This window comes from Gallus gallus, chromosome Z, assembly GCF_016699485.2.
Source record: "Gallus gallus isolate bGalGal1 chromosome Z, bGalGal1.mat.broiler.GRCg7b, whole genome shotgun sequence".
Lineage (NCBI taxonomy): Eukaryota > Metazoa > Chordata > Aves > Galliformes > Phasianidae > Gallus > Gallus gallus.
In genome coordinates, this window is record NC_052572.1 from 61501386 (window position 1) to 61527999 (window position 26614).

A 26614-nucleotide genomic window follows, 5' to 3' on the forward strand; every position below is an offset into this window, starting at 1 on the left:
ATGCCGAGTACAGGGGCAGGATGACTTCCCTAGTCCTGCTCCCCACACTATTCCTGGTACAAGCCAGGATGTCATTGGCCTTCTTGGCCACCTGGGCACACTGCTGGCTCATATTCAGCCAACTGCCCATCAGAATACCAAGGTCCCTTTCCATCAGGCAGCTTTCCAGCTACTCGTCTGCAAGCCTGTAGGGTTGTCTGAGGTTGTTGTGACCAAAATGCAGGACCCAGCACTTTGCCCTATTGAAACTCATACAGTTTACCTTGGCCCATCGATCCAGTCTATCCAGGTTCCTCTGTAGTGCCTTTCTCTACTCTGGCAGATCAACACTCCCTCCCAACTTGGTGTCATCTGAAAACTTACTGAGGGTGCACTCAATCTCCTCATCAAGATCATTAATAAAGATGTTAAATAGGAGCAGCCCCAGTACCGAGCCCTGGGGGACACCGCTCATGACTGGCCGCCAGCTGGATTCAACTCCATTGACCACAACTCTTTGAGCCCGGCCATCCAGCCAGTGTTTCACCCAGCGGAGCGTACACCCATCCAAACTGTAGGCAGCCAGCTTCTCCATGAGGATGTTGTGGGGTACAGTGCCAAAGGCTTTACTGAAGTCCAGGTAGAACACAACAGCCTTACCTTCATCCACTAAGCAGGTCACCTTGTCATAGAACAAAATCAGGTTTGTGAAGCAGGATGTTCCATTCATAAAACCATGCTGACTGGGACTGATCTCCTGGTTGACCTTTAACTGGTCCATGATGGCTCCTGAGATTATCCGTTCCATAACCTTCCTGGGCACCGAGGTGAGACTGATAGGTCTGTAGCTACCAGGATCATCTTTCCGGCCCTTTTTGAAGATGGGTGTCACATTTGCCAGTCTCCAGTCTGCTGGGACATCCCCGGTTAGCCAGGACTGCCAAAGGATGGTGGAGTGTGGCTTGGCAACCACATCAGCCAACTCCTGTAGTACTCTAGAGTGCAGTCCATTTGGCCTCATGGACTGGATTGTCCAACTTGTTATGAGAATGAATTGAACCTAGCATTTAGTTTTTATAGCTCTGCTTAGCAGTGGGTAATTTGAATAGCCAAACTTTGCATTATTTTTTTCATTCTTGAAATAACTGCTCTTTAGAAGTGTACCATCCAGAAGAAATGCTGTCCATTTGGGTATAAAATCCTCAAAAATGCAGCAGAGCAGAGGCATGGACTTGTCCCATCTGTTGTGGCAAGTGACAAGACATAGCATACACAACACTGTCATCATGTATTCTGCTGTTAAAATTTCACAGTTCAAAGAATTTAGTGTTTATTGAAACAGTGGAGACAAACCTTAAGGTGCAGTATAAAGAAGAAAACATCACCACCACCCCTACTTGCCCCCCCTCTCTCCCCCTCAGGCTTTTAAAAATAAATGCTGTCAGAAGACATTTGCGCCCAACTTTCTTTAACATGTGATAGTTACGTGAATTCCTACTATTTTGCAGGCCCTACTGGCTCTACCATTCTGCGTAGCAGAAGTTCACTTTCTGCTAAATTGTTTTTTTCTAGGACAAAAAAGGAAACATCCACTCCCTGAAAGTGTATTTCAAGTTAGTTTAATTAACCTCTATAACAGTAATCACTGCAAAAGTGACAAGCAGCATAGAAAATTAGAAGTGCCTTTTTTAAGTGGCAAATGTAGAGCCTACAGCTTTTCATCTGTTGTCTGTTGTCCTGTCACTTGGAAAAGCATATGCTTCATGTAATACAAGTTTATAGATATATCTATCATAGAATCATAGGCATCATAGAATGATTTGAGTTGGACAGGATCTTAAAGCTCACCCTGTTCCAACCTCTGACATGGGCAGGTTGCCACCCCCAGCTCAGGCTGCCCAGGGCCCATCCAACCTGATGCTGAGCGCCTCCAGGAATGGGGCACCCACACCTTCTCTGGGCAGCTGTGCTAATTGAACCATACTAGGTTCATGTGGGACCACTCCTCAAGCCTGTCCTGGTCTCTCTGTGTGGCTGGAGTCATGGACTCCATTGCTGGTGCAGAACAAAGACCTTTATTGTATGTGCTTACAACCTCGTATACCCATGCAACAACCCCTTGGTCACATGTACCAACCAGCTTTTTTACTCATTTGCAAGGTAATGACTTTCTTTGTCCCACATCTCTGGATGACTTCAGTCGTATCATCAGCACCATTCAGTTTAGTGTCATCAGCAAACTTACTGAGTGTACACTATCAAGACTGTTCATAAAGATGTTAAAGAGCAATGATCCCAATATGAATGTCTGAGGGAAGCTGTGGAGCATGGATGTTTCCCTTTTCATGGACCCAAGGGAGTTTGTGGCAGTGAAATAATCAAGAGAATAAATTAATTTTCTTCACAGTTTATTAGGACTTCGACTGTGAGAGGCTGGAATTGTGGAGGGTTTGTTTAGAGTTATTTTTCCATGAACTCAGACTTTTAGCGGGTGCCTCCTGGATGGCACACAAGTGACACATTTGTGACTGCACAAAACTAATAGACATATCAGAACTCACACATTAGTCATGCTTAGATTGATAATACTTGCAAATGTGTCTTATTGTGAGGCTACATGAAATGAATTTTCATAGGTTAGCATTGTCATTTTTAATTGACAATTACGAACTCTAATATTCACTTAGAATACAGAATATTTAACTTAATTGGACATTTTGAATTCTTTAATATTTTGGTGGTTTTGCTTAAACTAATGGACCTTAGGAGTTTTTGTGCTTATGCATACTGCTTATTGCTCATCAGCAGTTTCATCTAATCCTAGCATCTCACTGGGTTCATGTAAGCAGAATTCCATTATAACAGTTTGAGGCCAGAGCTGGACTCCTTCTGTCTTAGCTAAGCAAGTTGTTTGAGAAAGAATTTGCTTAAGCCGGTCAGACAGAGCAGTAGTGACAAGGAACTTCTGAACCCACAGCCCGCCTCCAGTCGCCCTGCATATGCTTATGCAGGAGCTAATGTACATTTCATTCATCTTCATGCTAATATGCTAATTAGAGGTGTTTTCAGGCCAGGGAGCTTTGGCTCAGGCCTCAGAAGCTGGGATGACTTCAATAGATAAGGTGGAGGTAATGGCCTTCTGCTGCAAGGTGGATTACTTCTGTTGCATCAGCAGTTTTAATTCTTTTTGATCCTTGTTGTGGCTTTTTGATGCTATGATGCTCTTTTGAAACACTTGGAATGCATTGTGTGCTTGCTGCAGACATGGCTTTCATTGCTATTTGCCTCTGCAATATCACTTTTTCACACAACAAAAGAAAAAAGAATGTTTTCTGTATGAATTGAAGAGGCTTCTGCTACTCTGCCTCACTGATAAATGCCTTTATGCAGAATTACACCCTTACACATTTACCTTTCTGTTTCAGATATTTCAGTGCACTTGTTCTGTTCCTGAGTTACGCAGTCTATAGAGTCATTTGTATGTCTGTGTCCATGTAGACTAAATCCAACATAAAGGGCCTGGGTGCAGCGCAATGAAGGGAGAGTTCTGTGATCCAGCATTTGCTGATGGCTTCGTGGTGAGTGTGGAGTCCCTCATTTGTGGGTGACGAAGCCTGAAGCACTTATGATGCCCTGAAGCACCATGAATGAACTGGAGGGATAAATGTATTCCATGCTGTCATTTTCCATATTAGTATGTAATCTTTCTGCCAGACATCATTAGCAGTACTAGCTCACTGCTGTCTAGGGAATTCCCATAAAATATAATAATTATGCTGAGCCCCCAGCTAATGTCACATCCACCCCTAGGTTTAAGGAACTTAACCTAGTTTTACAGATGCTCTTCCCTAACTGCAGGTGCTGAAGTGTCATTAGAAACAGGAAAGCAAAAATATTATTTTGGGCTGACGGATAATCCAGAAATGTCATTAATTTGCATGGCCAGACAAAAGTGACCAGGTAAACTCATTGTGCAAACCAAGAACATACTTCACTATCATAGTCATGTACTGCTCTGTCAGCCTCTGTTACACCTGCAAGCTATGGTGCAGCATTGACAAAAATGCTGAATAGCTTTGGGACAAAAACTAGTCCATGGGGTATCCTATTCGAGAGGCTCCTCTTTGGTTTCTTTGTACTGACTAATCTTGAAATATGGAATCTGAGTCAGATTCAAATCTGAACTGGCAGATTCCTTGGTTTCAGCTAGTATCTGTGTAAGAGATTATTCTTTTATATGATTGACTCAAAGTCTGCTGAGGAACAAGTCCAGGCAAGTCCTGGGCAAAGGCAGAGAAATCTTCTCTCTGGAGGACATTGATGGACAGGTCCTGGCTAAGGGTTGTGAAATCCTTTAAGGAGTACAGATGGACAAGGCCAGGGGCAACAACAGAGGGATAAGCTGCTGCTAATGGCCGGGAAACGGTCTTTTTGTGTGGACTTATCTCGAGGAAGATGGCCATCTCAGGAGGTATGCACATGACTCTTGCTCAAGCACCCAGGGATGTCACGTAGGCAGCAGAAAATGGAGGATAAAAGAGGGTCCAACAACCAAGAGATTTGAGGGGTTTTCTGCCATCTGATCTCTCACCGTGACAGACGTGAAGGGTTTCGGCCATCAGATCCCTCACCACGACGGACACGAGGTTTCTGCCTTCAGATCCTTCTCTACGGACCGTATGCTGACGGACTTCCCTGGGCCTGCTACCTGAGACCTGCTGCTTCCTCCCTGACTTACTCTGCGGCTTCTTCCTGGACCCACCCGGTACCTGCACCCTCTCGCTGCCCAAGACCGGCCTCGCTGCTCCTGCCCTTCGGCCTCGGACCGTCGTAACGTCGTGCAACGGGACTGCTGCCGGATCCTGGTGGTGACTATCCCCGCTTTACGCAATTCTTGCTTCTTTCTATCTTTTCTATCACTCGCCTTCCCTTCCCCATCACCCCAATCCTTAATAGTGTCCGTCCTCCCCTTTCTTCATCTCCCTTATTAACATATGTAATAAACTGGTCGGACCAACGTTTGAACCGTTGTTTCTTAATCTCACGCCGGGCATACATATTTCAAAGAACCTCCTCTCCCTCCTATAAATTGGAGCGAGACAATCTGTTTAAAATATATAACAGCATGCAATACAAAACCTTAAGACAATAAATTCACACGTAGTATGGAATATGCTATAATAAATCTATTTTTAAACAGTTATAGGAACATATAAAAATAAATCAATGACATAATAAAAGCATTATTATTGCCACTGATTTATTTAAAATAAATTTACTTGAATTATATGTATTGCCTCCAGTTCTAGACTTTAATTCTCTAAATGCTTCCCAGACCAGCTGCTTTCTTCAGCACAACTTCTTTGCTGTCTTTATAAAATCACTCTAACTAATCTTTAATTTTCTACTGCACTCTCATCCAAGTGTTGTACCTCATTTTGTACACCTTCTTTGGAGATTCCCTCTAAATTTACTATTATTTATTAAAAACCGTGACTTGCAATTCACAGAAATCCTCGCATTGTTCAGCTAGGAGTCTAGGATTTTAGTTATCCAGAGCAGTTTATTGGAAAAATCCCCTTCCCTTCCCTTCCCTTCCCTTCCCTTCCCTTCCCTTCCCTTCCCTTCCCTTCCCTTCCCTTCCCTTCCCTTCCCTTCCCTTCCCTTCCCTTCCCTTCCCTTCCCTTCCCTTCCCTTCCCTTCCCTTCCCTTCCCTTCCCTTCCCTTCCCTTCCCTTCCCTTCCCTTCCCTTCCCTTCCCTTCCCTTCCCTTCCCTTCCCTTCCCTTCCCTTCCCTTCCCTTCCCTTCCCTTCCCTTCCCTTCCCTTCCCTTCCCTTCCCTTCCCTTCCCTTCCCTTCCCTTCCCTTCCCTTCCCTTCCCTTCCCTTCCCTTCCCTTCCCTTCCCTTCCCTTCCCTTCCCTTCCCTTCCCTTCCCTTCCCTTCCCTTCCCTTCCCTTCCCTTCCCTTCCCTTCCCTTCCCTTCCCTTCCCTTCCCTTCCCTTCCCTTCCCTTCCCTTCCCTTCCCTTCCCTTCCCTTCCCTTCCCTTCCCTTCCCTTCCCTTCCCTTCCCTTCCCTTCCCTTCCCTTCCCTTTTTGTCACTTAATGGATACATTCTCCTTCTTGGCTTTGTTCTTGGTAGAGAAATAAATTGAGAAATTTCTGTTGATGTATTCCTCCCTTTCTGGTTCTGTCATTTACAATTATATCATCCTAAATTCTGATTGGAGTTCAACACAGAAGCAAAACACTGAACACAGCACCAACAGGCAGAAATATTCTTATTGTAAATAAATACTGCTAACGCTATCAGAGCAGGTTTATACATTTTTTTCCTCTTTATCCTCTGACTCTACTGTCAAGTAAGTGCATTTTCAAAAAATGTAGAAGGAACAAAGGATATAATTTAAATGTTTACATTTTACCTAACCTTACTTGCTAATGTTAAGATGAATTAAGACTCGGAATGGGCATTCTGTTTGGAGATCCTAAACTCCTGCTTTGAACTCACCAGAGAAGGTTCACACCATGGTATGATGTGGGAAGAATACATTTATACTACAAAAATCAGTTTCTTAACCATCAAATGCTCAAAAATGTAAAACGTAAACAAGGACTCAGATTCTGGTTTCAGAGGGTATATAATCATGCATAACAGCAGATATAAATCCAAACAATTGAAATTGAACTAGGGAAAAGCTCTACCTCCCTTGTTTCCTGTACTGGTCGTTCAGGATTAATGGGATTAAATAAAGTAAAATGCTTTAGTCATTAAGGTCAGCAGACAGGAGTGAGCTGAGTACAACAGTAGAATTTTTGCAATATTTTTTAATTTAAATGTACTCAATCAGGGAGATCACTTTGTCAGAATAATCATGTAAATACATTCCGCAAGAACTGGAAAGTATATCTGTTATTCCACAATTACTAGAAAGGTATTATGCTGATCTGTGTATTTGCCATTTCTCCATGAGGCATTTTCAGATCTTTTGTAATTGGTTTAGATGACATATAAAACAGACACAAGCTTTTAATTTCACTCACGTTTTTAACAGCAGATGGTTGCATGATTGTCATTTTAATTATTCTTATTAGCCTATTTATATAACAGGGGATATTTTTTATATGTTGTTATCATTCTGAATTTTGCATGAGTTGTACCTTAAGTACACAGTGCATAGTTGTGTACAGTAGTTATAATAGATGAGCATAAGCAGTAGGAATGATATGTCTGACCTTGAGTTGATAATGCTCAGAGAAATCTCAGTGAGGAAAATATCAAAAAGTCATCAGGTAACACCCTAGGCTTTTTTTTTTTTTTTTTTTTTTTCCCCTGATGTATACCTTTCTGCTGGTATTTAAAACTGTTTTTTTGTTTGTTTGTTTTTGTTTTTAATTCTTATGGGCAACCATCCCTTAGTCAAATCCCTCCTCACAGCACATTACCAGTGGTGTACTTCCAAGACACTCTACAAAGACAGACACATCTCTCCTAGAGATGGAAAAGTTTAAACATGCATCATATAAAAGGAAGCAGAGTACTGAATATGTAAAATTGTATATGTTGTGCTGTGGTTATGTACTGCAGTTTAACAAACAGTGTAGACACTGGGGTAAATACTACAGGGAAAAATACTACTACTGTTAAGTGACTTCTCTTTTCTTAATTAAGGGTTGGACAAAGGCATGCACAAAATCTGTGAACATTTTCTCCCAGATGAGTTCTGTGGTGCCTACTATCCAGGAAGACTCCCAGAAGCAGCTGTGGAGGTTTTTTCTCAAGAGTTTAACCTATTTGAATGGAAACAGAAAAGGAAAAACAAAAGGCACATTTTCGTCTTTCTGCTATGCTACTTCTATCATGCTGAAGGAATTCAGGTATAGAAGTTACCGGTCTCCATCATTTTTGAGTTCTTTAAAAAATCTTCTCATGTTTTGATATTGAAAGATAGTTTGGTGAAGGAAAATAAACAATCATATGGACAGCTAAGACCACTTCAGATTATAGTTGACAGGTTTTAACATCTCCTCTCCACCATCAGTACATTTAGTGATAAACTGCAGTGAGCTTCAGGCCCCTTTGGACTTCACATGGCTTTACTCCATGTGTTGCAAAGCAGTGGTGATTTTGGAAGATACCATGGGTAACATTTACAGACTGTCAGCATGATTTGGGGGCATAAGCAGTATCAGATGCTTTGGTACCACAGCATCAGATGGACCTTCCATAGAAATGGGAGTTTGCCATCCATTGCATGTGGATTGGTTTGGCCAATACTGCACAACGTGGAGAAGGCTGTGAGGAAACTAGCAAGGTGTGCCTCACCTGTGAAAATTTCAGGACAGTGTTCTTGAAGACAGTGACATTCAGCACCCCTGAGGTCTCTGAGCATCTTCTTCTCAGTGCTCAGCCCTGCTCTAATCTTCACTTTGCTTTGATGGAATGGTCCCCCCAGTTCATCCCACAGCTCACTGTGTCAGAGTCCACTGATCTTTCCACTCTGGTGGCAAAAAGGCTGGACGCTGATTGCATAAGGATAATTTATTCCTTGGATAACCAAAGTGATAAACTAAGAGGCTGAACTCCAAGCATTGTCCAGATTGTATTGCTTCCTCAACCAGCTTTCTTTTAACAGTCACTCTCATGTCTTCCCACCTCCCCAGAATAAAACCAGCTTTAAACAAACCATTATTTTCTTTCTTTCAGTTAAAATAAAATCCATAATTCCTCCAGACTGCTCCCTACATTCACAGAGCTGTTTTTAGGGCATGACTAACAAGCTAAGATTCACAAAGGACAGTTTTCTGGGAAAATTATTTTTAAACAACGACAACAAAAAAACCCAATATCCAAGTGATGAGGAATGTATCAAGTCCAAATGCATTTTCAAGTATCACATAGAAGCAGGAAAACAGATTGTTTGAGAGGGTGTTAAAAGTATTAACTGGTGTATCTAGGATGTGATTAGGTCACCTGCCTCTCTTATGCAACTGTGCAGCTTCAGCAACACCTACAGTTTCCTAATGGGAATGGCAAGTATCAGTTCTCCGATTGCAAATCTGATCACAGTCAAGTGGCAAATCTCATCACAACTGATTCTGCAATTAATTTTTGCAGAAAAATTAGAACAACAACAAAAAAGTAAAAGCTTTCCAGATGTCCAATACTGCTCATCTGCTACCTTAAGTGGAAGTAGCCAACTGACAAAGAAATTTACTTTCTGTCAGAAGAAAGATCAGTTTCGGCAGCAGTGTCTGCAGCATGACATCCCTGTGTTTTTCCTTGTCTTTTTCTTTTTTTACCCCCAGAATGTATCCAGCTGGCAAGTTTCTTTTCTGGGTCCTGTCATTGGAAGTCACAACACTTTGTTAAAGCATTTCTTAAAAAGAATTAAAGGTAACATTTTGCCTTCCCAATTTTTCAAAGCTTTGTATTCTGTATATTAGACATTTGGAGTTCTGTATGTGTGAATATATGGTATAATAGAATCTAATCCTAGGCACAATTAAGATCCACAGGATTATTTTCCTTTGGCCTCCCTGGACACATCCCTGCTGTTTCACACGTCACATGGAAGTAAAATAGTATTTGTCACTGGTTGCTAACTGTTGCTGAGGTTACAAGTTTCTAACTGAAATAAGTGCTCTCCAGCAGACCTATTACGTGATAGCAGCTGAAGTGTGGATGGAGAAACAGAAATTAATGTACCATAGTACCATTAATTAATGTACCATATTTATTTCCCTTCCTTAATTTTACATACTGAACTAAAAAAGTTCAGTATTAACTAAAAAAGTTAATATTCATCTATTCATCACAGGGAAAAGGTCTACTAGTGATTTAACATTGTTTTGTGGTAATTGATTCAATTGAATTAAAAATATTTATTCCAGAATATGATTATTTGATTCAGTAATATTTTCCAAGGTGTTTATTCCCAAATAATAGAAATATTCTTTGTTAGAAGTACCGAACAGTTTTACTGTGTGGATGAATTATAGGGACTTAATCAGAGTCACATGAAGTCTTTACTGGAGCAAGGAATTTATTTATTTTAAAGAATAATTTATTTCAAGATAAAATTAGCCAGTGTGAATTACTAAGATTACCTTTGTAAGAGTTAAGAATCATAGTCATATTTTATGGCATATGTTTTGAATACGTGTTTCATATTGTTGTATACGTTCTTAATCCATTTAGAAAAGGAATTGCATATAATCGATTAGTAACTGTGTGCAGTTAATCGATCCCTATATGAAGTTTTCTGCCACAGGTGAGCATTTGGATGTTACTTATACTAACATATCACAATTTTAAAATCTTCCTACTCTTCTGGACAACTCGTGAACATCACTGAGTTGCTCCCCTAACATGCACTTTGTTTGGAGAAGGAGTGATAAAGCTAACACACCTGACCTTTGTCAGTTTTGTCCATTAGTGGATCACTGTATCACCTTTACAGTTCATTTGACCTGCTGGTAAAAAATTCAGTGTAAGAAAAATGCATATGTATCTGCTTCAACATGCACTGAAATTGCCAAGAATTTTTCTGTTGGCTTAATCTGAAAATAGTTCTCTCACTACTTGTGGAGGCTGTGAGATTGTGCATAGTTTAGAATGACCTCATTAAAATCAATAGCACTCTACTGCATGTACTGTTTTTAAAATTTCACTCCCGTTTTTATCTGCAGTTTGTCCACACATTCATAGAATCATAGGATGGTTTGGGTTGGAAGGGACCTTTTTCCCACCTCCTGAAGAAATGCTCTTAAGATATAAGGAGAGAGCATCCTCTCCACTCAGGAAGAACACATCAGAAATAAAATGCTAACTGTATTTACGTTAGAGTTCGTGATGAAATAATGAACTATTTGTCATGGAGTTATCTAGATCAATCTAGATAAATCTATGTCCGTGAAGGGGGCACTAGGTCTGTGGGCTCCCTGGCTCCCCAAAATGGGAGGGGAAAAGGGAACGGGGTAGGGGAATGGGAGCTGGGCTCAGAGAGGGAAAAAGAACAGAGCAGTGACAATGATCTAAGGAGGAAAACTTATTTTACTAACTATGATATTGGAATGCAAGATAACACAATATAATGCAATCTAATTGAAAGTAAGGGTAATAAATCAAATAAAAAAAGAGAGAGAAAGTTTCTGAAACTGCAAGGCCTACTTGATGAAGGTGCATGGCTTGGAAGCACACCCACCCTTCTACGTGGCTACCAGAGAGAGAGCATGAGCCTGATCCCGTGACTCAAATCTTGTGATTTCTGTGACGTATCTTCCATCTCTGACTGTGAGGTCCTCTGGGATACGTAGATCTTCTTCTCTTTTGAGAAGCACGTATCTGGAAGGTTGTCAATCCATGGAACTGGAGTATTAACCCTTTAATTACCTGTGCTGTTCATGATGTTATGAAGTGGAATACCAGTAGCAAAATTACAAAACCATGACACTATTTCACTCCTTCAAGAAAAACAAATGCAATCCTTGTCCCAGACAGCTTGTTCTTTAAGTATAAAACAGGACCCATGATCTAGGTTCTGATCTGTCGGGAAGTTATCACCCCCACACCTAAGAACTATCCAATTTTTCTCCCTTGGGGCTTGGAAATGTGAAAACAGCCAAGTTCTCAGCTGAGTCACACAAAACTATTTGACTATGGGTTGCTAGAAAATGGATGAGATAATCAGATGTAAGCCAAATATTGTTGTGTCTTTTTTTTTTTTTGTAATTTTTTTTTAATTTATTTTTCTTTTTTTTTTTTTTTTTTTAGTGAAAGTAAAAATTCCTTTTCTGTCCAGGACTATAACTTCTTTTCTTCTGTAGACATTATTTTATGTCAAGGGCCAGTGCCAGTGAATATGCAGACAGAACATGAATACTTCTAGCTCTAACTGTTGTGCTGACAACTGCACATTCATGAAATTATGATAAGAAAAATGCTACTAATTAATGGTCAGTACTACCATGTGGAAAAAGTTATGGAAGTTTTACTAAGTTGTCAGTTCAGCTGAAATGCTATAGAAGAGTATAAACATTTCTGACAAAAACATTTGTAAAACAATTTTGTTTATTTTTGTATAAAATAAAACAACGGATTTCCTTGCCTCTTCTAGTTCTTCCCTAGTGGAGATTATGGTAAGGAAATGGAAATTATTTTCATACTGAATAAAATAAAATTTGCATGAAACTATTTTCCAAAAGGATTTTCATTTTCTTTGTAAAACTCATATGAAGCCACGATTAAGTTCAGCATGAAAAATATAGTTCTCTTACTGGGTAATTTATTAACTATGAGCTCTAGAAGGAGTCTGAAAAGCAAGTTTTTGAGAGCTAGAATGATTTATGAAAAATGTGACATAAATTCACACAGAGTATAAACAATACAGTTATTACTAGGCTGAGAGATTTTCCTACTGCCTTTTAAAATTACATTGAAATTTTTCTTCAGACCTCACTCCAGGGGTCCAGGCATTGACTTCTGAGAAATTTAGGTTAAACAGAAAAAAAGGAAGAAATTTTATTCCTGCTGTGAATTCTAACAAGATCACATGTATTCCATCAGTTAGCTACCCAGCTACAGAGGATATCTTGTGGATATATTCTATGGAGTATTGCGAGATGATATCAAATATCAAATAAAGGAAAAAAGAAAGCAGAGAAGACTTAGCTTTTCCAAACTTGGTATTTCAAAATGAAGCCTATTAGGAACTGAATTTGTATCTCTGAAGTTTTCTGTTCTGGAGTAAATCTGTAGTAATTCATTTGTTTTTAATGAAAGTTTAGGAATTCAGGGCTAAAGTGGGAGGGAAGAATGAGACCCACTGTATGAGAGTGACAAATCACTTTTACATTTGCACTGATATGTTTATAAACTTCTGTTTTGGATATCTGGCACACATATGCATGTGTTTGTATTGTTTTTCCTTTGCAAAGTACTCAAGGGAAGCATGATAGATATATATGGTTTATCTATAAAATGTGATCAAATGTAAAGTGCCTACATATTTATATATTCAAGGATGCCTAAATTTATGTATTGCTTATATTTAAATGTATAATTGTATGCACATTTATGTTCATATGTGACACGTGTATTGCATACAGTTGATTAACCATATTTAGACAACAGACTTAATGTACTTGGTCAATGCATTCAGATTATTTATGGACATTTGCGTACATAGGTACGTTCGGCTAATGCTGTCTTATTCTGTCTTCAGAAGCAGTTTTCTGAAGGCTGCAGAGAGCCCGTGGAGGACTTAGTAGCTGAGGCAAAGCCTTATAATCACAAATTGTATGAAATTGTGTCTGTACTTTATTTTATACTACACTGAACAAGGATTGAAGTCAGATTCCAAATGGTGTATTGTTCCTGAGTTGAAGGCTTTGACTGACAAACTTAAGACATGGAAAATAAACAGCAGGTGAGATAAAAGATCTCATACCAATGCACTTACGATCAGACAGCTGTGCATTCCTAATGGCTCTGCATGCTGGTAAACGGTCATTTAGTCACAGTAGCTTATAAGTGACTCAGCCTATACTCTGAAGGCTGCCATTTTCTACATCAGTGGTCTCTAAAACTTAGACTTCAACCTATGGAATAATTTTTCAGACAGCTATATAGAATCAAGATTGGCCTTTGCCAACAAATATCTGGAGAAAACCTGCCCAGTACCTATGCCGCACCACTGAGGTACTAACAAAAATGCAAAGGTAATTCCTTTTGCTAAGATAAAGATTTAAAATGAAAATTCAACTCAAAGCAAACTTATCAATGATCTAATTTTGTAGTTTCATTCAGATGTTTTTTTGCAAAAAAGAATGAATATGCCATGCAATTGTACTAAAACTACTCTTTATGGAGGGCACAGGTCCCGAATCCAGGAAGAAATGATATTTCCACAGTTTTCAAAATCTCTTTAGAGAACTTAGAGGTGCAGTGAGCAGTATAAAGGTTTAAATGTACAGTGGTCTCAGTAAATTTCCTGGAGATCTTTGGTGGTGCATATCAGTACCCATTTACATAAAGAAAATCAGTTTATAATGCTCAGTTGAATACATTGGGCAAACATGGACTTATGACTTGCTATTTCCCCTCAGGAAGCTAATCAAGAAAGAGAAGTGCTACTTGTAGTATTTTGCTTACAGCGTCAGAGACTATTTAGGGAAATCACAAGTCTGATTCAGCAACAAAAACAATCCTCAGCTTCATTTTCCAAAAATAATGGCCTTACACAACCATTAAGAATTTTTGGTTGACCATTTCTCTACATTGCGCACTCTCGAGTAAGCCATTGGAAGAATCTCATTTTTCATACCATTAACTCTGTTCTAAAAGAGCACAAGTTTGAGCTCAAAAAAGCAATTAAGAAACTACTGTAACAATACCAGGTTATTAATGGACCTTTTCAGCTGCAGAAGCCAGTAGTCTTTGACCATTGCATTGCTCCTGGTAAGGTTCCCAGAGCTGTGCTGTGTTGGGATGTGTTGGTGCAGGCCATGCTACTCGAAGACGTACTCCACCAACTATACACCATTTCTCAGGGAGGAATTTTTACACTGGGATTTCCATGAGTCTCCAGAAAGTCAGGGATTTTTTTCATGCTGTGAGTAGTCCCCACTCTATATCAACCCCTTTTTGACATACAGTGGGTAGAAGAGATTCAGCTTTCCCCTCAGTGCTGTACTCCAAGTTCATGTCTGTGCTTTGTGGAATTCTGTGTGGATGCTTCATGTACATCTCCTAGGGGATTCTGGAGAAATATGAATCCTAGTGAATCACATATAACTCCATACATGGTTTGTCTCAAGCATAATTGGAGGAGTTTCATTTGACCAAAGCAAAAGACTTGTCTCAGCATTTCTTCTTGCTTTATTTCTGCAGGGAGAACAGCACCCATCCTTGGCATTGACCCCATCCTTGTGTGGAAAGCATCTCTAACACCATCCCCTCAAGGCACCAGGTTCATTTCTTTTGACTTGCTCTCACTTTGGATCTGCTGTGGTCCAGCTGTCTGATGTGGGCTGATGTGATGAAACGGGAGCTTTTCTCTGAAGCTGTCCTTCAGCCTGACATCCTCTTACCAGAGTAAAATGTTTTGGCTTTCAGCTCCAGCTCCAGCAATGTGCCAGGTCTTATAAAGCAAGAAGGCTGGTTTTGTGCCTGTGCAGCTTACACTGGTGCACATGGCAGCTGTCCTCTGGGGTCTAACTGGGAGTGGTTTAGAGCAAATGGAATATAAGATACATGAAAATGGAGGTGAATCCCAAGTCACCTTGTAGATAACAAACTTCCTGAGATTAACTATTTAAAACAAAAAGAACCGTACTTCATCTTCCTGAGGAATACTGAGGAATTAGCTTTGAAATTCTTCACATTGTAAGGATAAACAGTTTTGTAATAACTGAAAACAAATAAATACATACAGTGCCACTACATAATCTGCCTGCAAGCATGCATGTACATGCACACAAGTATGTTCCTCAGTTTTGTTTTTGTCTAAAATGAATCAGACAGATGTAAAGCTGGAAAGGGAAATTTTGGGACAACCATCTCTTTGCTCTTACTGCTTCTCTGAAAAGAAGTGATCGTTCCTTGCTTTCTTCTCCCTTGCTTCTAATATACATACATTATGGCTGTGTCCTTTCCCACTGCTCCATTGCACAATGTATCACTAGCATGTCATTTTCCCAAACAGCATGAGAGACATGCCCTTTACAGTTGGTGTAGATAAATCTCTTTCCTTTATACACAAAGTTAAAAATGCTCTTTTCCATCTTCTTGTAAAGTAAATTTTCTGAAGGCCAAGATCAATGCAAATAGAAAATCATTTCAAAATCAAAGAAAATTTTTATTGGACTACATTCCAAAGTGAGTTTTCAGTAGGTGTTCTGCCTCATCATGAGAAAATGAACTTTGGTTCTTTCCTTGCGCATCATTAAAGTGAAGAGTACAAACCAGATAATTTTTGTCTATGTATGCAGATAGCAAATGAAGTATCTGAAATACAAATGAAACAAAAATAAGAGTGTTTCTTGAAGGCAGCTCAGCAGAGTCCTACATCTGTTGAAGTTTGAAAAGAAATATACTTTGATTACATAAAACACTTAATTTCTAATCATCCCTGTAAAATTTCTCTAAAGAATACGCACATTTAACACCCTAAAATGTAATTCTATTCTCTTGTTCAGCATTTTCCTAGTTATTCTAAGATTTATTATGCACCATTTCTTTGCCTATATTTTAGTCCATAGGCTTAGAGGTGAACCAAATGTCAAGGTCCCAGGGCAGCGTGTGAAAAAATAGTTCAACTTTTAAGTTAATAATTAATTTTATCAGTAAAGTGTCAGCCTCTAGTTAGGCTGCTGAGAGAAAAAAAAAAGAATTAAAAGCAGAAACTGTATATTTAGAAATGTTTTACATTCTCAGTTGATGTTACTTTCTACCTCTTCTCCACCAAAAGAAAAGAGAGAACCTACTGTGTTTTGAGATTATATTTGGTTTCACATTAGGTCACTGCAGCTACCTAATCTTGCCAGACCCCCTCAGCTTTTAACCATTTTTCACAAACATTAGGAGGAAAAATAGCTAGCCACATTTTACAACTTCTTTGGGCTTGGAGGACTCCAGGAGTTGCTTAGCATTATGACTTCTACCACAAAACATCTCGGGTGCCAGCACTGAAATCAATGAGGCAAGTATAGATTTTATTCCATCATAAATCTTTTGACCTTGTATGTAAAGTTTCCAGAAGAAAACACAGGGTGAGAGAAAACATAAAAAAAGTATCATTCAGAATCAACTGGAAACACAGAAATTAAGTGATGCGTCACTCCTGTGCTCTGATACCAGCAGAAGCTGGGTATGCATAAAGCTGAGAGCTGAGGACAGCCCAGAACAGTCCATTAAAACAAGAAAGAGATGGCAATAAAGTACATCTTATTCATAACTTAAAGGATGACAGGACTTGTTTACTTGGAATGACTTTTTCTGCTGTTTCCATGAAGGAGGACAGGAGGAGTAATGATGGACCTTCAGTGGCTGCAGAAACCTGCACAAAGAAAAGGCTCTGTTTTATTTAACATGTTGTCAGCCTTTAATGGCTGGTGTCGTAACAGCTGGTTTTGATGTAATTTCTTTTGATGCCACTAGACTACAAGCCATTTATTGCATTCTTCAGACCAGGCTGCTCCCTGGATACAGTCTGAAGTCAAGGGTCAGAGGTCTAAAGCCAGGAGCTGAAGAATTTGTCATCGTTTAACAGGTCATTTGTTGCTGTGCACTGTGCAAACTGGACAGTGCCTTGGGGTCTGGCAGGACAACACGGCATGTTTCATTTCCTTACCTGGAGTCATTATTCTGTGCCTGGATGTCAGTGGGTGGAAAGAATGCACAGTTACATACCTAGGCAAAATATCCTAATATAACAGCATAACTATGGGTTTGTGCAGAGCTGTGCTCAATATTCGGATATAAATCTCCAAAATAACTGATAATGAGGGATAGAACATGAGCAGGAAGGGCAGATCCTCATGTTCTGTGGGTCATTATAGCTTCACCTCCAATTTCACTCTCAGTTAAACAAGAGCAGAATAGTTACTCAGTAATTTAGGTGCCTGGCCACTGCATCTAACTATTTCTGTTGATTTTTATTACATTGGTGTGGTTGCTTTATTAGTTCCATCTGTGAGTGTGCAAATAATTTGGCTTAAACTACCTGCAGTTAGCAGGTGTTTTCTGTAAGGTGCACATGAATATGGGATTTACAAGGGTCTGAGCAAACGCACATAACTTCAAAAACATGGGAACTGGATGACTTGATGAACTGTCCCTTGAAAGACTGAAGGGAAAAGGTAACAAATATTATTCTGTCATTGCAGCCAAGCATTTGAAGCCTCAACAATAAAACTAGTTCTGAACCTGATTCTTGTGAAGAACCGCTTTCCTTTGGAGGAAAATTATATTCAACAAACAAGTAAGTAGAAATGTTCATCTATTTCTCATCTTTGTACAAACTACTTCTTTCAGATATTAAAAGAGCTATGTGAGAATTGTCTTCTAGTAATTGTTACTCTTTATGCCTAAAAGACAAAGGAGTCTTTTGCTTTTACTACATGTCCAAAGAACATATTCTAGCAAAATGGGAAAGTATTTCTTGGCAAACCAAAGTTTGCTGTTCCTTTTGTTCTCCACAGTGCTGACACTGTGGACTTTACGAGGTGATGAAGCATAAGGCTGGACACTTCCTTAGAGCTCATTTTCATGTAGGGACTTTTATAAAGCAAGAAACCATCAAAATCTTCAGGAAGGACAATTTGGGATTGCACTCTGCCTTGTGACAGCTATGTAATTGCTTTTTGAGGCTGAGATTTCTCAGCATTAGATCACTTAATCTTTCAGGCTTAAGTAGGCTTGTGTAGCTACCCAGATACAGCTGGGCCTTTCTGCGTGAAGCTGGATGACGTGTGTATGTGGTAGGATCTTCAGAGCACTGACCTCAGCTGGTGGAAGGACAAAACCTGGTAGCTATTGCAGCCATTCACTGCGTTCACCCAGTGGGGACACAGGTTGGGTAGGAATTCACAGTCAAGCAACTAGTTTTTCCCTCCCTCTCCTTTGCACACTCATCTCTTAAATATGAAATATTATGATGTGTGTGCAACTTGAAAATAGACCTATTCCTGATACTATTACCTAAAAAGATCTCCCTTTTCTCTTTACCCCCAAAGTTTCATCATTCATTTAGACATGAAGTCAGATCTCGTAATATGATCAAATCTACCATAAGACTTTAATGCTCAATCACTAATATATAGAAAATCTTTTTAACTTCTTGTATGCTTTTGATATTCTCAAGGGCAGCAGGGACAGAAAAGGAATGTATTTTCTATTATTTACACCTTAGGAGAACTTCACTTTCTGAGAAACAAAAACGCAGATGAAGAAATGACCTTTGCCTGATGAACTCATCTAGTCTACTGTACCTTTGTCTGCTCTACTTGTTGCAGAGAACTTACCTGACTTTTATATAATGCAGTGGAGACAGGATACACTGTACCCGACACTGATGTTTTCTAATCCACTCTAAAATGTTTCTAAACAGTATTTTCTGAGCTCTAGTTCAGACTTAGTACTAAAAATATACAAATCTGTTTGGGAGAATTTCTTAAAATGAATGAGCAGGGTTTAGTGGAAAGGGAAAGGGGAGGGAATAGAAGGAAATATAAGAGAACACAGGTGTAGGAAAGAGAAACATTTACCTTTTGCAGTTTTCTTAGTACGAAAATATTCGACTGTCAGAGTGGTGATATTCCGAACTCAGTGTAAGTTCTGCATACTCCAGTGAATATCCAGAATCAACACATGGGAAAAAATGGAAATAATAGTTCCAAAACTACTTGATTCACAACCTTACAGTTTATAACTAGCTTTTTCAGATTGGATTTGAAGTCAGAAATAGTGTGGTTTCCTATTATGTGTAGAGAGAGACCAGGTCATACACATCCATCATGTTCAATCCATTGATTTCAAAGTGGCCAAAAAAAAAAAAGAGCAAGTTATAAGTTAAAAGTCCTCACACACTGATGTGGAGACAAGTCAGGAAGTCTGTCTAACAAATGCGGCCTTGGACTTGTTCAGCATTAGTCTCACCATTGTGAATCTGTACTTAATGCTGCATCAGATTTTTCCCCAAAATATATCCTTTTGATAGTTTGAAATTTATCATTTTTTTTGCTTACCTCTTTCATTACAGTGTAAAAGAAGAAGCTACCCTTTCTGTTCAAAACTAATCGGAGATGCAGTGGCTTTAGAAAAAATCCCTGGTTAAAAAAGTTGGAAGCAGATGCTTTGTCCATTGCAGACTTGGCTTGTGGAAGAAGTGCCGTTTTGTGGCTGGCTCAGGCAGAGTGAAGCGAGACTGCTCAGGCTGACTGGACAGGCTGGGGCATCTGAAGTCTCCCTGCTGGAGGTGGCTGTGCTTCCCATGACCTCCAGCAGCTGAAGTCAATACCAGCAACTTCCATCCATGCCCACAGTGTATGAGGGAAAAAATAGCACAAGGGCCTTGCCCACTGTCAGCACCCTTTGTTTTTCCTGCAGGTCCACAACATGATTCCTTGAGATTAGCCATGAATTTCACGCTCTGAGCTGATCAATTCAGTCAATTTACTCTTTTGAGTAAATTGATTCTGTGGAACAAAGGGATCTGCTGGTGGGGCAGTTCCTGGGAAAGCAGCAGGCCTATGTAAACAGCCCCATCCGTGCCTCGGTGCTGAGCTCCTGTGCCATATGGTGCCACTATGAACTTATTAACTGGAGGATTAACTCAGCCCATCATTTGGGTTCCCCAGCTTCCAGCTGGGAGAGTTATTGATGGTCTAGCTGCTGCTCTAGCCTTGGAAGTTATTCCCCCCATTTAACAGAGTCAAGAAGACAGAAAATTGCCCCCTTTGTAAATGCTAATCTCACCACTCCTTCCAACAACCAATGCAGCAATTTGTTCCAGGCAAAGTCTTAAAATTGGTATAGTACACATCAAATGCATAGTAATTAGTGATTTCTTTTGAAAACTCCTTCACTTATTAAGGGTCTCCTTTTCCATATGTTCATCATGGCCCACTTCACCCTTCAATTACAAAACAGCTCTTTCTACTAATTGTGAGAAGGTACATTGTACCTGGTATGTGTACTAAAAGCTACACCTTCTGAGGCTTAATTTGGGGTCAGAGGAAAAGCAGACAGATACACAGACATAAAGTCTTAGCAATGCTATTCTCATTTCAGGCATATTCATTTTCATTGCTACTAGTTATGCTGCTGACTGGAGCACTCCATCATGGACCATTTTGTTAGAGACAGCAAACCCTGCACCTGCATGTCATTACACCTGCACTGGCAATGAGACAGCTGCTTTCCCACTGCTGCTGAATAGCACCTCACTAGCAGATATTTATTTCTGTGTACCTTCTACATCTATGGGAAAACACTGGTAAATCTTAAAATTTATAACCTGAGTTAGATTACAGTGTCTGGTCTATGTAGTTGTATCTGTGTTGGTTCAGGCCACAGTTATTTCTTTTACCATGTATGATTTTCTATAATGGGTCTTTAGTTCTTAAAAGACTAGTAATATATTACTTGTGGATACCAGAATTCACACCAAGATTGTAACATGGAGATGGAAGTTGGGAAGAAAATGTACCCCAAGAAAGAGGTGTGAAAAAAATTGCATCTTTTTCTTGTTGAAAATGTTAAAATGTGCTTTTTGTTTTGATTGCCTTATGCCAAGTAACTACAATCGTAATCTTGACAAAAGATTTGTGTTTATGAGTATCAGGACTAATATCTAGAGTTGGATAAATAAATGGTCACACTCTGAAGCAGATTTCACTGCTATGGTATTTATTATCATATCCTCTTTGTGGGCAACTTTGAGTTGGTTTAGGTCATTATCTTCTTCTTCAACACATACATTATCTAAAGCCCTATTCAAAATTAATACATCACTATGAAATGAGGGAAAAATGTCTCATGTGGATAAGGACAAATGAAAGCTCCAGGTGCTTGAAGAAATGCATGCTCTAGTGGTGTCCCTACCGTTGCTTTAAACATGAATATGCTTTTTTTTTTTTTTTTAAATAATGAATTAAAAGATGATAATTTTAGAACATATGTAGGGGCCGACAATTCATTTGAGTGAGTAGAAATCTCTGGTTCCCTTGTCTAAACCCAAGAGGAAAAATTCATTCAAACCTCTGTTAATATTTTTTCCTTGGTTTTGTTGAAACTTCATTTCAATCAAGATTTTCCAAGCAGTTCTAAGCAAGAAGAAATGGAACATCCTTATCTTTTAAAAGGAATATTAAAGGAAGTATTATCTCATTTCACTTCATGCTGCAGCATTTTAAATAGTCACATAAAACATTAAAACTGAGGTAGCGCAGAGAAGTGCTGGCTGCAAACATGCCACATTTGTGTTTTCTGCCACTGGAAATCCACTGAACAGATGTTCTAGCCAAACTTGTGATTTTTCAAAAGCCTTAACTCATTTGTTCTTTATAAATTCTTCTGCTTAAGATCAAGGACTGTTGCAAGAGATCTGGAGTAAGACTTCAAATTTGAAGTAGCCTTCACCCTGACAAGCATCAGCATCACCATTGGAGGAGGTTTTGCAATGAAGTCCAGAATCTTCAGTGAGATTATCACTGGCAGCTAGTTCATTCTGCCTTGGGCATCTTCCCAGCACACAGAAGAAGGAACTAAAATAGCTTTACACAGCCTTTACAAAATGTCATGTTAATGGTGAGCCACAGCTCTTGTAGCAGATGATGATGACCTGGTAAAACCATGGCCAGACATGGGGTTATCCCATCCCAGCTGCAGTCTGCACCCAACATTCAGTTCCAGTGCTGGAAGAAACAACCATACTGTCCCATACATACTTCTTACACATGATGGACCTGGTCATGTGGACACCTGCACAGTGGAAGATTTCACTGGAAATCTATTTTACAAGGAAGATGAAAAACTATTTTTTATCGTGTTGATACATCCTTTGATGGCTTTTTCAGAGTAAAGTGCTTTGACTTCAACCAATAGCTTTTAATTGTGCTTTAACACACTTGTCTTGGAAATAACTGTAAAAGGAAAAAAAGGATTTTCTATTCCTCTTAAGTGATTTTGAAAAACAACCCAGTCATTTGCTAAGCCTACATTGCACTGAGCTTTCATTTTTAGCACTAAAGTCACAACAAATGCAATGTGGCTTCTAGAACAATGAAAGTTCTAAAATTTCAGATTGCATTACTGAAAAAAAAAAAAAAAAAAAAAGACTAAAAAACAAAGAAACAAAAATAATTAGTAACCTGGCCTAGTACTGGAAGTAAAACAAATTGTTTGGTTGAGAAGCAGGTACCTACTAAAACAACTTGCAGATCAAGAGGAGAAATGAGGGGCTCCTTCTATACATGCACCTCCATATATACATATGTATCTGTGTTTATATGTAGATGATATATGCGTGTATGTGCATACAAATGTGTATATATGTCTATGTGTGTTCATATACAAATAATGTTGTGACTGAAGTCAACATCTTGAATTTGGAAGGAGAGAATATAGCACACGACTTTTCTGAACACTGAAAATTGACTATGCTGCTGCTTGTTTGAAGTTTAATAATGTTTCAAAAGATTAAGGTATTTCATATTTGTAAAAAATATAGATATGTATCACTTGTCTGGCCCTTCCTATGATATGTCACGTCTGTGCCTGTTTTGATTTGGGATGGATCAACATTTTCAGGATCAAAAGTAATGATTTAAATTGGAGTCTGACAGACCTCTACAGTCCTACAAGTGGAGATGTTATTGTGAAGAAAAGTAATTAGATTGTCTCTGTCAGGGAGAGATTTGGCCAGTCACACACATCTCTTTCATTAGCTATTAGCTTCATCAGCTTCAGGTGTTTTATTTTCAGCTACAGCATCACACTGATCAAACTATACCTTTTATTCCCGTTAATTAGGAACATAGCATCCTTCTCTTCTCAAATTTTGGCACCTCAAAAGCAATCATAAATATCAGATCCTTTGTCAGCTGAGCTGAACATGATAATAATTATATTTTTCCTTATAACAGGAGATCAAAGCTTGAGAAGAGGTGATATACACCTTTGGTATTCAGACTCAAGCTTGGGGGTCAGTTGAACCTGGAGAAGTTATTTTGCTGGTTTTATAGCATAAAGCTATCTTTAAAAGTACTGTCCAGTGACACGTCAGTCCTGAACTGCAGGCCTAAAGCACCCTGGGTGCTTTGTTAAGGTGTGTGGGTTTTTCCTCTCACACGCTGTAATTCATTTGAATGGGGCCCTGGCCAACATGACAGTTGTCAGCTCTATGGTTGTCAACCCTGTCCATGGCAAGGAAGTTGGAACCAGGTGATCTTTAAAATCCCTTCCAACCCAAGCCATTTTATGACTGTATGATTCTATGAATACAAAAAATTGGCATGAAGTCAAGGCTCAGATCTGTAATGATATAAGGAAAACTTAGTAATTTTAAACCCAGCTTTCATATGTACTGTTTTGAAAGGTTTTGAGAAGGAATTTGTATTTGCTTTCTCACCCTAAATTCTAGCCACTGCTGGAGAGTGGTTGGAGAGTCTCTAACCTTAGGCTGTAAGTGGGATTTCCTACTTCTCCCCTCTCTACTCTGCATGTTTTTTTCCTGTTGTAATGCAAATCTCCAGATCCAGGGGAACACCCTACCCTTCATGGGAATTCTCTCAGTGAGGAGGTCAGCTTCTAAAAGCTGCTTGTGTCTGCCCCAAGAAGATGCACAATACACAGATGTTGGCTGTGACTGCATGTTATGAATGTGTCCATCATTTTTCTGTGATCACTTTAAGATTGCCTCCCAGTGGGGCTGTGAACAAATGTAAATCTGTGTCCTTTCTCTTTTCAAAGACTTTCTCTTCTCTTTCCAAATAGAAACTGCCAGAGGTGACAGGAGAGTCAGATGAATCCTCCAAGGATTTCACAAGCATAAGAAAAGATCCTCCAGTGGCCACTGGCAGTGAGAGTGAGCTGCCGTAAATCAGCAGTTTAGCAGGCAGAAGGTAGTCTGGCTATGGTTGAGGAAATTAGTGTGTTCCTATAAAGAAATTCACAATTGACAGAATGTGAAAATCTTCATGTGAAATAATGCAAGAACAGTTTGAGGGCAATGGTCCAAGGGAAAAAAAAAAATAAAAACATCTGTTTTAAATTGAGAAAGAAGGGAGCACTGTGCTAATTGAGAAAGCAGACCCAGTGATTTTATACAATGTTTTGGTCAGGAGCTTTCTATTATGCATTAGTTTATTTAAACACGGCACAGCTGTGGCTCTGGTACATCACACACAGATGGCAACTCTTTTTGTTAAAGTGCTTGATAGCCTCATTGCTTACTTGTTAGTATGGATAACCTCAGATAACATGAGGAAGTTGCTCATGTTAGTCTTAATGACAGCTTCATTCATTATTCCATATCATCCTTTCTCTTTTTTTGAATATTTTTCGGGTCCTAAAACTCTTCTCATTCATGAGAATTACAGATGCCCTGAAAAACCTGTCCCAGGCAAACTGCACACCTCTTCCCTTCTGTGGGTGCTCAGCTCTCTCTGCCATCTCACACAACACAGTAGAGGCTAATTTCTGAAAAATGGTCTGGGGACAATGACGGGAGTCTGTGTACACAATAAGTGATCTTGCCTGACCAATCTGGTGGCCTTCTATGATGAACTGACAACATTGGTAGACAGAGCAAGAGTGATGGATGTCATCTATCCGGACTTCTGCAAAGCCTTTGACATGGTCCCGCACCACATCCTTCTCTCTAAATTGGAGAGGTGTGGATTTGAAGGATGGACTGTTCAGTGGAATAAGGATTGGTTGGTTGGACACAGCCAAAGGGTTGTGATTAATGGTTCTATGTCTGGGTGGTGGCCAGTCGTGAGCTCTGTCCCTCAGGGGTCAATCTTGGGACCGGTGCTCTTCAGCATCTTCATCAATGACACGGATGATGGCACTGAGTGCACCCTCAGCAAGTTTGCAGATGGCACCAAGCTGAGCAGTGCAGTCGATACACTGGAGGCAAGGGAAGCCATCCAGAAGGACCTGGACAAGCTGGAGAAGTGGGCCTATGAGAACCTCATGATGTACAAAAAGGCCAAATGCAAGGTATTGCAGTTGGGCCGGGGTGATGCCAGGTATTTATACAGACTTGGCAAAGAACCCCTTGAGAGCAGCCCTGCAGAGAGGGACTTGGCGGTCTTGGTAGATGAGAAGCTGGACATGAGCCAGCAGTGTGCACTTGTAGCATAGAAGTCCAACTGTGTTCTGGGCTGCATTAAAAGAGGAGTGGCCAGCAGGGACAGGGAGGTGATTGTCCCCCTCTACTCAGCTCTTGTGAGGCCCCATCTGGAGTACTGTGTCCAGGCCTGGGGCCCCTGGTACAAGAAAGATATGGAGCTCTTGGAAAGGGTCCAGAGGAGGGCCACTGAGATGATCAGAGGGCTGGAGCACCTCTCCTATGAAGAAAGGCTGAGGGAACTGGGATTGTTTAGCTTGGAGAAGAGAAGGCTCTGGGGAGACCTCATTGTGGCCTTCCAGTACTTGAAGGGAGTGTATAAACAGAAGGGAGGACGGCACTTTACAAGGGTAGTTAGTGGTAGGACAAGAGGGAATGGCTTTAAACTGACACAGAGAAGGTTTAGGTTAGATATTAGGAGGAATTTTTTCACTCAGAGGGTGGTGATGTAATGGAACAGGTTGCCCAAGGGGGTTGTGGATGCCCCATCCCTGGAGGCATTCAGGGCCAGGCTGGATGTGACTCTGGGCAGCCTGGTCTAGTGGTTGGTGATGCTGCCCATGGCAGGGGGGTTGAATCTAGGTGATCATTGTGGTCCTTTTCAACCCAGGCCATTCTGTGATTCTGTGATTCTATTATATGAAGATATATGTGATGAAAAAAACCTGTTCTGATGGAGGAAAGTATAATTATTTTGGATAACAAGGACATAAGATGTTCTGTCCATAGTACCTGCTAAAAATGGTCTTTATTACCATAGTGTTGAGCAGGTCTTTAT

General features: G+C 39.9%; 1 long non-coding RNA gene across 1 annotated transcript; it reads left to right on the forward strand.

The window, feature by feature from the left end:
• Window positions 1-1360: 1360 nt before the first annotated feature.
• LOC121108334 lies at window positions 1361-24622 on the forward strand. The gene is made up of 6 exons (XR_005842780.2): window positions 1361-4847; window positions 7650-7855; window positions 9287-13407; window positions 14871-14949; window positions 17867-17961; window positions 19741-24622. It is a non-coding gene; the product is annotated as an uncharacterized LOC121108334 (long non-coding RNA).
• The last annotated feature ends 1992 nt before the right edge of the window (window positions 24623-26614 follow it).